An 11,896-nucleotide genomic window follows, 5' to 3' on the forward strand; every position below is an offset into this window, starting at 1 on the left:
GTTTAATCGGAACCTTAATATGGTCATTATCGCAAGTGGTCATAGCACTTATATACTACGTATTTTGTCACTAGTTATCACGTGTTTCATCACATATTTTTGGGTGTTAAATTACGAGTACCATTCGATTATAAAGCGCGCGTATTAAGTTCAAACCGCGTTGATTTGAAAAACAAATCCAATGTTTTTTTTAAACGGTATTGATTTCTTTTTTGCGTGTATAAGCGATTGTTTTTTATATTTTAAGCGGTCAATTTTCTAGTTTCTTAACAATCCAGTGATATAAATATCATTAATAATCGTCGGAAATAAGTATAGTGGAACATATCAAAGAACAAGTATACTTCATAAGTATAGTTCATATGCAAACGTTATTCGCTGAAACGACGTAGTTATTTTTCTCAACACGGAATATACTCGTTGAATACTAAGTATTTACCTAATATTCTACTTTGAATAAACACTTTTTGTTTTTCAATAAATAATTTTGGAATTTCAGACTTTAAACACGTTTTTGCTAGTATTTATGGGCATCTAGCTAACGAAGAGAGTTAGGCGAGACGAATTTCGTGTTCGAATGTTTTCGATTTAACAATCGTTCGATGATTGCCTGTCATTTAAATATATCATTCTGTGCTCTCCATTTATAAGACTTCTGTTTATGATAGTTTTTAAATTACAGATAAAATAAATTATTACCAGAAGCAATATAAAAATTACAGCTTGTCAGGATGTTTAAAAGTAGGAAACTTCTAAAACGCGGTTTTTTCCGTTAAAAGACTTTTCTTTCGTTGACAGATGTCGGAGAGATCCCAACAGCTTAGCGAGGAATTTTGCAAAATCGCTCAACCATATTTTAATAAATATCTGAATGCGAATGACGTAACTAAAGCAATTCTTTTACGATAATATTCAATAACAATTTTTAGAAAAACACTTGTGGCTCAGTCCATGTCAAATCACCCAAGGTCCCCACGCTACCCACTCCGATTTTAGTGAAACTCTCACCAAATTTAATTCCCGCCTGTTTAGTGAGAAATCCAAAATTTCAGCTCTGTATTCAATATAGCTCTTGAGATACTGGTTTTGAAATTTACCCCTGGACGCGCTCGAAATTCCAAACCTTTCAAAAATCCCATTTTTAACGAATTATATTTCAGGAACGGCTTATTCGCTTTCCAGAATGATTTTTTTTATTTTGATAAAACAGTTGCTAGAGTCCACAAATAAGGTGTCACAAAGGAAAATAAATGAGTAATTTATTTTATAAAAATTTTCAGAGATGCTTGATAAATCACGGTTTTTGTTCGACAGATTTATTTAAACAATTTCCCAATTCCTAATAGTAGATCTTATATTCTTAATTAGGACTTGTAGTTGGTAAATAAGGGTCGGGAAACACGAAAATAGAACTAAAATTTAAAAATGGCGTCACGGTTTGAAGATTCGAAACTTTAATTATTGACTTTTTTTGAAAATTGCAAAATCGAAGCCGTCTTCGGTGGCGATTTCGGATTGGTGAACACCTAAAATTGCAAAAAACTGTAATACCACTGGAAAGATAAGGGTTTCATATAAAACATATCCAAAATTCATTTTGTCTTTACAATTCCTTGATACTTTAAATAACTTCTCAAATAGCGGTAAAAATCTCTATATTTATGTGAATAGTGTCAGCCCTATAGAACCGCTTTGGAAACAAGCTACTCAATTCGCAACTAAAATCAGGCACCCTCGTTACTGATTTGCTTCTGGTTATTGTGGCGTTAACGTAAATTACAGTTACTTTAAATCAGTATGTTCATAAGTTACATAATTAGCATAAGTATGACACTGAATGGTATCGGTTAATGACAGTCTCTCACAAAGTGGTTGCGTATATAAGCAGCGTAACCTGAGGATTTGTAAAACGAAATTCGACACTGCCTATCCTTTTGTGGCATTATATATCTGCCAAAACATATTTAGATCTCAAATTCGAATAAACAAAATGAATGAATATAATGCTATTGAAAAGTTCAGTCCTTACCCTGTAATGATATATATGGTCATAGAAAAATCAGATTTATCAATAAATAATTAATAGTTAGGAGAACAGGTTGTTTCGTACTTGTGTATACGATGTTACTTATGGTATTTTTATATATGAAGTATAATTTAGGTTAAATGTGAATTAGAATAGTGCCATTCTTTTCTACAACACATTCAGTTCCTTAAGTACACATTGCCAGCAATAGATGGTTGTTAATTCGCCTTTGGTTTCAAGTCGCTGGAAGGTTTTTCCACCCCAAAGAGCCTTCTGATAGTTTTTTTTTAATTTGATAGAGCCGGTACTCGCTTTAACATTGCTAAAGCACTCTTATTCAATCTGAACTATCCTACTAGCATCCGCTAACGGTTCTGCGATTAGCAGCAGTAGAATCTGTTTAAATTTCAACTATAGCGCGAAGCCCATTTTTATTTTCTGTATTCTGTTCCTTTAATTTAATTTCTTGTACATTTTGGTAATTTATTTATACCCTTGAAAGTAATATTATTTTGTCATCTTCTGTCAATGAATAATAATATTGAATAAATCTTGTCGTTTTACTTAGTAGTATCAGATGGCAGTCTTCTTCCAAGTTAGTTCAGGCTCTTTAACAACGCCGGCGGTTATATCATTGCCACCTGTATTATGAAAAGGCCCCTGTTATTAGAGATGGCCGGGAATCTTAGCCAATTCTTTGAAAAACGTGACTTTACTGGAGAGCGAGGTGCCATCTATTTATGGCAAAGGAAGCTAAAATTCGAAATAGCCAAATGATACGGTCGTTAGAAAGTCATTGTAGAGTATTATAGTTATACAACTTATCTCTATTTTGTGAACTTTAATCTAAATTATATAACCCATCTAACAACTTTGTTTATAATTGCTATAATTTATGTTATTGACCAATTTACAAGCAATCCAATCATCGAGAGGGGTACTTATCAGTACCGCCTTTTTAATTTCGACGCTAGCGACATCTATTGAAAAAAGAGCTACTTCACGTCAAGCCGCCACTTGCTTTAAAAATAATCTACTTGTGCTAATCGCAGAACCGTTTACATATGCTAGTAGGGTAGTTCAGATTGAATAAGGGTGCATAACATAAACTTAAGCCATGTTAGTAGGATAGTTTAGATTGAATAAGAGTCCGTAACATAAACGTACATGTAAGCCATGTTAATTAAGCGAGTTTGGACTCTATCAAATTAAAACAAAATTAGAAAGTACTTCTAGATGGCAGCACCTTCCAGCGACTTGAAACGAAAAGCGAATTAACAGCCATCTTATGCTGGCAATGTGTACTAAATCAACTAAATACACAAATTTAAAAATGGCCAGAAATGTGTTGTGGAATAGAATGGCACTAGTCTAAATCAACTTTAACCTAAATTATACTTATTATATAAAAATACCTTAAGTAACATCATATACACAAGTGCGAAACAACCTCTTCTCCTAACTCTTAATTATTTAAGGATAAATCTGATTTGTCTATACCCATATACATCATTACCGGGTAAGGACTGAACTTTTCAATAGCATATATGCATTAATTTTGTTTATGACGGAACCATGGACGAATGATAAGAGGACTCTTCTCGGGCCGCTTTTCACTTCACGCTAACGTTCCGGAGCAGCCCGAGATAGGATCAGTTCGCGATTTTCTCAAAAGGGCGCGTTGGCTTCGAATTCAGGGGCAAATAAATCAGCACGTGATATTGGAATTCTCACATGTTTCCGGCGCCTGCTTGCCGAAGTTGAATTCTAGCGGTCTTTAGGTGATGGGAAATTTGTTTATTTTAAATTATAAAGATATAAAGTATAAGATCACATGTTGCCCCTGAAAAGTTAGGTAGATCTTGTCTTCCCCCCCCCCTCCTCCGCCACGCTTTTGAAAACTACCTCGGTACAGAAATCAAACTTTAGAGATAGCGTTGTAGAAGGCTGCCCGAGAAGAGTCCTCTTATAATTCGAATTTGAGATCTAAATATGTTTTGGCTGATATATAATGCCACGAAAGGATAGGAAGTGCCGAATATCGTTTTACAAATCCTCAGGTTACGATGCTTATATACGCAACCCCTTTGTGGGAGACTGTCATTAACCGATATCATTAAGTGTCATACTTATGCTTATTATGTAACTTATGAACATACTGATTTAAAGAAACTATAATTTACGTTAACGCCACAATAACCAAAAGCAAATCAGTAACGAGGGTGCCTGATTTTAGTTGCGAATTGAGTAGCTAGTTTCCAAAGCGGTTCTATAGGGCTGACACTAATCACATAAATATAGATATTTTTACCGCTATTTGAGAAGTTATTTAAAGTATCAAGGAAATGTAAAGACAAAATTAATTTTTGATATGTTTTATATGAAACCCTTATCTTTCCAGTGGTATTACAGTTTTTGTTGCAATTTTAGTTTCTCACCAACCCGAAATCGCCACCGAAGACGGCTTCGATTTTGCAATTTTCAAAAAAAGCCATTTTTTAAATTTTAGTTCTATTTTCGTGTTTCTTGACCCTTTTTTACCTACTAAAAGTCCTAATTAACAATATAATATCTACTATTAGGAATTGGGAAATTGTTTAAATAAATCTGTCGAACAAAAACCGTGATTTATCAAGCATCTTTGAAAATTGTTATAAAATAAACTACTCATTTATATTCCTTTGTGACACCTTATTTGTGGACTCTAGCAACTTTTTTATCAAAAACAAATATCATTCTGGAAAGCGAATAAGCCGTTCCTGAAATATAATTCGTTAAAAATGGGATTTTTGAAAGGTTTGGAATTTCGAGCGCATCCTGGGGTAAATTTCAAAACCAGTATCTCAAGAGCTAAATTGAAAACAGAGCTGAAATTTTGGATTTCTCACTAAACAGGCGGGAATTAAATTTGGTGAGAGTTTCACTAAAATCGGAGTGGGTAGCGTGGGGACCTTGAGTGATTTGACATGGATTGACCCTACAAGTTATAGTTTATACTTAATATCTTAAGCTTTCTAAACAAAATCATTTATTTCAGACGGAGAAACGTACTGCAGAATTGTCCAAAGTATAACAGATAATTATACAAATTTTTAGTTTTCCCCAACCGTTAAAGCGCTACAGCCACTTTCCCTATCAATTCCTTCTTGCTTTTAATCCATGGCCGACATCACATCCAAAATTTATAGTGAAACCTAAGAAGAGATGCGTATGATAACTAAATAAAATTTTGATTTTAGGTTTGCAAAATTGCAGATATGAAGGTAAATATATAATTGAACTTTTTGTGCTTTCCTTGCCACCAGCCAAAAATGAGCTTTACTTAGTAATCAGAATATACCGTGTTTAAAACTAACGATATAAAAGACCGATTTTTAAGATTTCGATTTTTATCATTTAGCATCAATGGAAAAACTAGCTGCACGGGGTTTTACTGGCAATTTAAATCGTATCTCTGTTTTGAAATCCGTACTAAAAATATTAAAAATTTAAAACTACGTATAAAATCGAAACGTTTTCGTAAACGTAAAAATGTAACGCTTTTTCACACACGTTTAAAAAAAACTGTGTTAAGGGCAAATATGTTTAAAACCTTTCTACGCGTGTCGAATTAAACTTTGTTTACCTAATAATTATGCTTGTAGAATTTGATCAATTAAATTTTAAATATTAAAAAATGATACAATACCGTTTAAAGGTGTGATAAAAAAGCATATATTTTCATTACTGTGTCTTATGAGTAGGATTCAAATTTCCTAATTACTTGAATTTTTAAGTTAAATTTATAGAAAAGTCCAAAAATATATCCAATTTATTGATTTAGGACTTAAGGAATTTCATGTTATTGGTAATTTTATCAAATAACATCATACGAAATGAAATATAATCAGAATAAAAGTTAAATTAGCTTTCTTTTGATGATTGAGACTTTTTTAATAGTTGTTTTATAATACATTTAATTCTCAATAAATCCGAAAATTAGGGAAAAGTTTATAAATTTTTAAATGTTATACTTTCGGGGTCGTGTTTATGAAAATTAATAACTAAATATTTTTAGAGAATATCATCTGTATATTAATCAAGAATCATTTAAAAGTACTAACCTTAAAATCTGTCTTAAAACGTAAATACAGCATTATTTTTTATAGGTGTTTAAAAACTACACGGTATAGTTGTGCCAGAACGCTTGAAATGTGATTGAAGTGTTGTAAATTAGGTTTTAAACTTCGAAGGTTTCAGGACTTAGATACTTTAAAAAAACACATGATGGGAACACCGAGGGGCTAACCACTCTTAGAAAGTCTGTACACCGGATTACGCTTAGATTACCACTGCCAAAGGCAGGGACTTCAAAGATTACGCGTAATCCCATTAGTACAGTCAAAGGTACGGCTCTATACACCGATTACGCGGAGTGATCAGCCCCTCGGGGAACACCAACTTGTTCGGAAGTTAAACTTTTTTCTGTGAGATTTAACGATTTTAAAATAAATATTTATTATTTGAAACTAACATTAAAAAAGGCAAATAGTATTATTTCATTAATGACTTTACTTTAAACCAACAATTTCAATTTAAAGAAATTGGAAAAGCTATACGACTATGTAAGTTGGTAAATCAATAAAATGAAGATCGAGTAATAATTATATCGATTTTTAGACGTTTTCACGACATTTTAACAAAACACAGTCGACGCACATGTGGTGCGAGAACATGGTGCTTAACTACCGCTCCAGAGACCAGTGCAATATAAATGAAATGTCATTTCTTTGCAATAATCAACTACTGGTACCTGTTATTGAAGGTGTGAATTCCTTGGATTTTACGCGATATCATATTTCTCTAAGCATTCAATTAATACGTTTCAGCTACACTGAAGGAATTTTCCGAAGCCAAACCAGAAGGAAAGCCCTGCTTTGACGTATGTACATTGTTCCATTTAATTTAACACAGAATGTTTTAGGGTGGTCTTTATTTTTGAGATGTTGAAGTCTAATCCTCCTATTTATGTTAAGATCATTTTCAGAAAATTTAACCAAATTAGTATAAACGATGAATTTTAAATTAATTAATATTTTGTGAGTTAATAAGGGGTTTTGATTACGGTATCTAATCATCATATATTCTAAGTATTTTTATGTAACGCTATTTACTGGGTTTCCCACTGTTTTGTTTTATGTTACTATAAGGCCTCTTTCTATCTTATAATATTACATATTAGAAAATCTATGAGACGCTTGATCATACTTAAACAAAGTTATTTCAAACACGGTAAATTTGCTTCATATTAAACTTCTTAGAAAGTTTAATTTTTCGATGAAGTAACTACAACTTCAAAATATTAAAAAATAAATAAAATTCTTCGGTTTTACTAATGCTGACATATGGAAAATTTTAGCTCGTTAATAAATTACGAGCAATTTCTCAACAATTTATCCATTGAAAAAAAAATTGTTTGGTAAGATTTAGATATTATAAAAATAAAATAAGGATTAACACAATGTTAATCAATTGTTGTTTGGTAAATACAAACATTTATCGGTAAATGAGTACATTGAATTATAAATCAATATACTGATTTGATAAATAAGCATATTTTTAGGAAAATTGATATCTTGATGGATAAATAAGTAAACTTATGGCAAAATAAAGACTTAATCGGTTGATCATCAAGTAAATTGGTTTATTCATTGGAAATCTTAAGAATTGAAAGGGAAACTTATGAATTAGTCGGTTCATTTAGGAATTCTTTTTTTAACTTATAAATTCATAAGAAATCTTGTTAGTTTTAATTAATCGGTATATGAATAATTTCGTCGAAAAATGGGGCGTAATTGTCCAAAAGAAAGTGCAATTTAAAAATAAACATATTATTAACCAGGATGTTTTTCGACAGGACTACCTAGAAACGAAGAAACTGGATTTGGAATTGTGTCTGGATTTCCAGAAAGCTGTAGGTTATGTAGATTATTCAATATGTATGAAATATTTAAAAAAAAACTAAGCAAGAGGTTTTAATTTATTTTCCCCATATATTGATTTTATAATAGACGAAAGGGTCGAATAAAACTGATGAAGTCGTTTCCGCCATTACAAAAGTTAGCGTTATTCTATTTAAGTCAAGCCAAATCTGTAAGTATTGACCTTTAATTTCAAAACTTTTCATAGATTTGCCAAAAAGATATTTGGAAAAAAGTAAGTTGGTCTCTCTTCAATAATTTGAAGGCATGGTAACGATTAATTTTTTCAAATTCTTAGACGTGGACTATTCATATAGACCTTATGATGAATTCAATGGTAAATGTCTGAAATTTCTCAGATCACGTACATAAAGTAATGATTAAAATTATCTCTAAGGCCTGTTTTGTTGAGGTATATCACTTGTACCACGATATTGCCAGAAACGTCACAATGCGAGCTGATACAACTACCAAAAGTAATAAACATTAATTGACGAATAAATAAGTTGCTAAAAATCAATTGAATTATTTCTGCATAGTTTTTAACAAATTTTTTATTTATCATTAAGCAAATCTCATACTTATTATCGCTTTATAAATTTATGTCACGAAACTAGACTTTGTCAGAAAAGACAAACCAGTTGACAAATAAATAACTTTCATTTAAACAAATATAAAATCTAATAGAGAGATCAAGTTCCGAGGGGTTGGTCACTCCGCGAACTCGGTGTACACTGTCGTACCTCTAACTGTGCTAATAAGAGTTCGTGAACTCTTTAAAAGCAATACCTTTAACAGTACTAAGTACGTGAACTCGGTGTACAGGTCATCCGAGAGAGACTAACCCCTCGTTAAGTTCTTAGATAATAACGTGTAGTAAGAAAAGAATACTTTTTCCCTCAGGAATATCGTGAAGAGAATATACGTCAACACTCCTACACCCCAACCAATCGCTTCGGTAATTGAAAACTCCAAGTTTTTGGAAAAATGAAAGATATACCTAAATTGATATCCGCGCTATGCTCTCAAAAATGAAAATAACCAAAATGCTAAACTAGAATATGCTTTTAAAAACATAAGGTTTTCCTAGGCTCTGCTATAAGAAACGATGAGTTTAAAATTTAAGACAAAATTTATTAAATTTTGGTTTATTTTAATAAACCAAATAAAATAAAAATTAATTAGAGGGTAAGTAGGGTTTGCAATCCAGCAGGGTTTTCAATCCCGCTGGATTTTTGCTGGACCGACATCAATCCCGCTGGATCCAACGCGGATCCAGCAATTTATATATTTTTCAAAAAAACAAAAGAATTTTATCAAAAATGCCCAACAAGTTAGAAACCCAAAATATACCTCTCCTCGGAAATTTACCATGGAGAACTAACCGGAGTTTTTTTGAAAGGAGATGCTAGCGTCACCTGGCTGTCGTACTGTACTAAATAGCGTGACAAATTTAAACTTCTCCTGTTATTCCTCCATTGTATGTCGATGATATTATTTATTTGCAATTAGAAGACGTGGCAGTCATTGGCTCAGCTGTAAAAGATCGGTGTTCCTAAGAGCCACCTTTTGGGATTTTTGTCCAGGCCAGTGGAAAATACTGGAAAATAGTGGCTAATAATGGCTTTTTAAGAAAATATGCCTTTTGAAAAGAGAATAAGTTGAAAATCTAATTATTAGATGAATAATAAACCTTTGGACCGGTATTTACCACAATTTGCCACATTACTTTCCACCTGGAATTTGCCATCACGGAACCCTAAGATCCGCTTGTTAAAAATATAACTCCTGCTCGTTTCCTGTTCGCACTGTACTTTTAACTATATCAATTAATTTTAATCTAATCTTAATAATAAAAATCTTGCCGATTCAATTAATATATATAATAAATATATAATAAATGACGTTAATGAGTTCATAAAAACGTAAAGGATGACGGACTTTTCCCAAAGTTGTTTGTATAAGTATCGTTGCAACATAATTTACCGTAACCCTAAGCACTCGGCCGGTCCCAAAAGTAAAAACAAATTAGGAGTTGGAGAGAAGAAGCCTTATACTTACATAACATACACAACATTCACCCATGTCTGAACACAAACACGCGATACTTGTTGACACCTTGGAAGAATAATGCAGACAATTACAAATAAACCAGACTATATTAAAATACTGGTCACTAACTACTTTTTAAAAAAATATTAAACCACATACATTAATACAAGAGTCTTTTTTAAACTTTTCTGTAAGTACAATCTCAAGAAACAAATGGTTTTGATGGCCTTGTTTCACGTAGGGCCGTAGCGCACCTAGCAAAGCGGAAACGTTCACTTTTGTGCCATTCGCGGCGCGCGAATCGCGATTCACGTGCCAATTATTTAAAAGTTAATTACTTGCGAATCCGCATCGCTGGATCCAAAAGTGACAATTTATATATACCTATATTGAAACGAAAAGATCGTTCATTCTTAGTTTCGTTTGATTATTAAATAAAAATAGTGGTAAAGGAATTCTTACTTACGTAACAAAATCTATGGAGCGTCCTGCGATTTGGGCGGTATTTTTTAATTATAGGTCCCTGAGCCTAATTTTATTTTATTTTTTAAAAAGGTTAAGATGATAGGGATTCAATGGTGCAAACATTTTTTGCGGAAACAATTATTCGTGGAGTAATGGAAATTCAAAGTTAAGCCTTTGTTCCCTATGTTTTTGAGCATTGCACCGAGTATTCAAGTGAATGAATGTTTTATCTCTGCCGATCACACCGGCGTTAGGCCGACGGGTGCATGCGCACGCGACCAATAATATATAATTTTGAATTAACTATATATCCTTAAGTATTCATTTCCCACAAATAATTTTAACGGCAATAGATTCCTTGCGAAAATACTATATTATAGCACAATCAAAACAAATATATAGGAGAGGGACCTATTCTTCAAAATAGCCAATCCGGTTATTTAAATCAATTCATAGTATTGGGACACTCACAATACATTATTTTCAGCGGGATGGCTGTTTCGATGTTGTTTACACCTTGATTTGTCACGTTAGCTCAAAGAAACTCCACCGCCATTTTCTAAAAAAATTATTATTTTATCCTCCAAACGCATTTACGAGAGCTCTACGATAGCATGGATGAAGCACTATGACTGGAATACATACAGTCATCACGATAGGTATATCTAAAGGAAATTCAGCAGACTGAAACACTAGCGCCACCTGAGAGTGAGCGCACCCAACTAAAATTTAAATAGGAATTTATAATTTTTTGATTGGCTGATAAATTTAGGGGTTATTCCGCGGGACATCCTCAAAATGGAGGGATGTAGTAAATCAACCAAAGGGAATAAACAACATTTCGTGGCTCATAATTGTAAATCTTCTAAGAAAAGTAACCCAACAATATCTTTCTTCCGTTTTCCTAAGGATAATTTACGGTAATTATTGATTTTTTGACTGTTGAACTATTTCTTAGTCATTTTCTTTGACAACCATTTCTAAGCCTTTGTCACTTTTTGTTTCAAGGTGTTCTAAATGGATTGAAAAGTGTGGAAGAGTGGATCTATTTGGAAGATAACTAGAGTTGTTTAAAGCTGGACTCGTCTTATGCGCCAATCACTTTTAAGATGATTGTTTTTATGATCAAACTATGAGGTTAGTTCTTAAAAAAATACTCCGTATAATATTTCCTTCGCTGATTTCAATATCTGTTAAGAAATCGGATTCTAAAAAATGCTGAACCAACAATTTTCTTGACAAGATCCGAAATTGCACTGTTTGAAGATGAATCTGAAGATTCAAGAAGCCTAGATGTAATGATGGATTCCCGTGAAAAATTACCAAATAAGAGTCAATCTAAAAATTCTTAATTAACGAGGAAGAAAAAACAGCAGATGTGATAATGGATTCT

General features: G+C 32.5%; 1 long non-coding RNA gene across 1 annotated transcript; it reads left to right on the forward strand.

The window, feature by feature from the left end:
* The first annotated feature begins 6,599 nt into the window (after positions 1–6,599).
* On the forward strand, positions 6,600–8,335 carry LOC149962003 (uncharacterized). Its single transcript, XR_016477751.1, has 6 exons — positions 6,600–6,630; positions 6,686–6,830; positions 6,895–6,947; positions 7,923–7,979; positions 8,195–8,221; positions 8,285–8,335. It is a non-coding gene; the product is annotated as an uncharacterized LOC149962003 (long non-coding RNA).
* The last annotated feature ends 3,561 nt before the right edge of the window (positions 8,336–11,896 follow it).

This window comes from Leiobunum rupestre, chromosome 1 (assembly GCF_980474605.1).
Source record: "Leiobunum rupestre chromosome 1, qqLeiRupe1.1.hap1, whole genome shotgun sequence".
NCBI classification, from domain to species: Eukaryota; Metazoa; Arthropoda; class Arachnida; order Opiliones; family Sclerosomatidae; genus Leiobunum; species Leiobunum rupestre.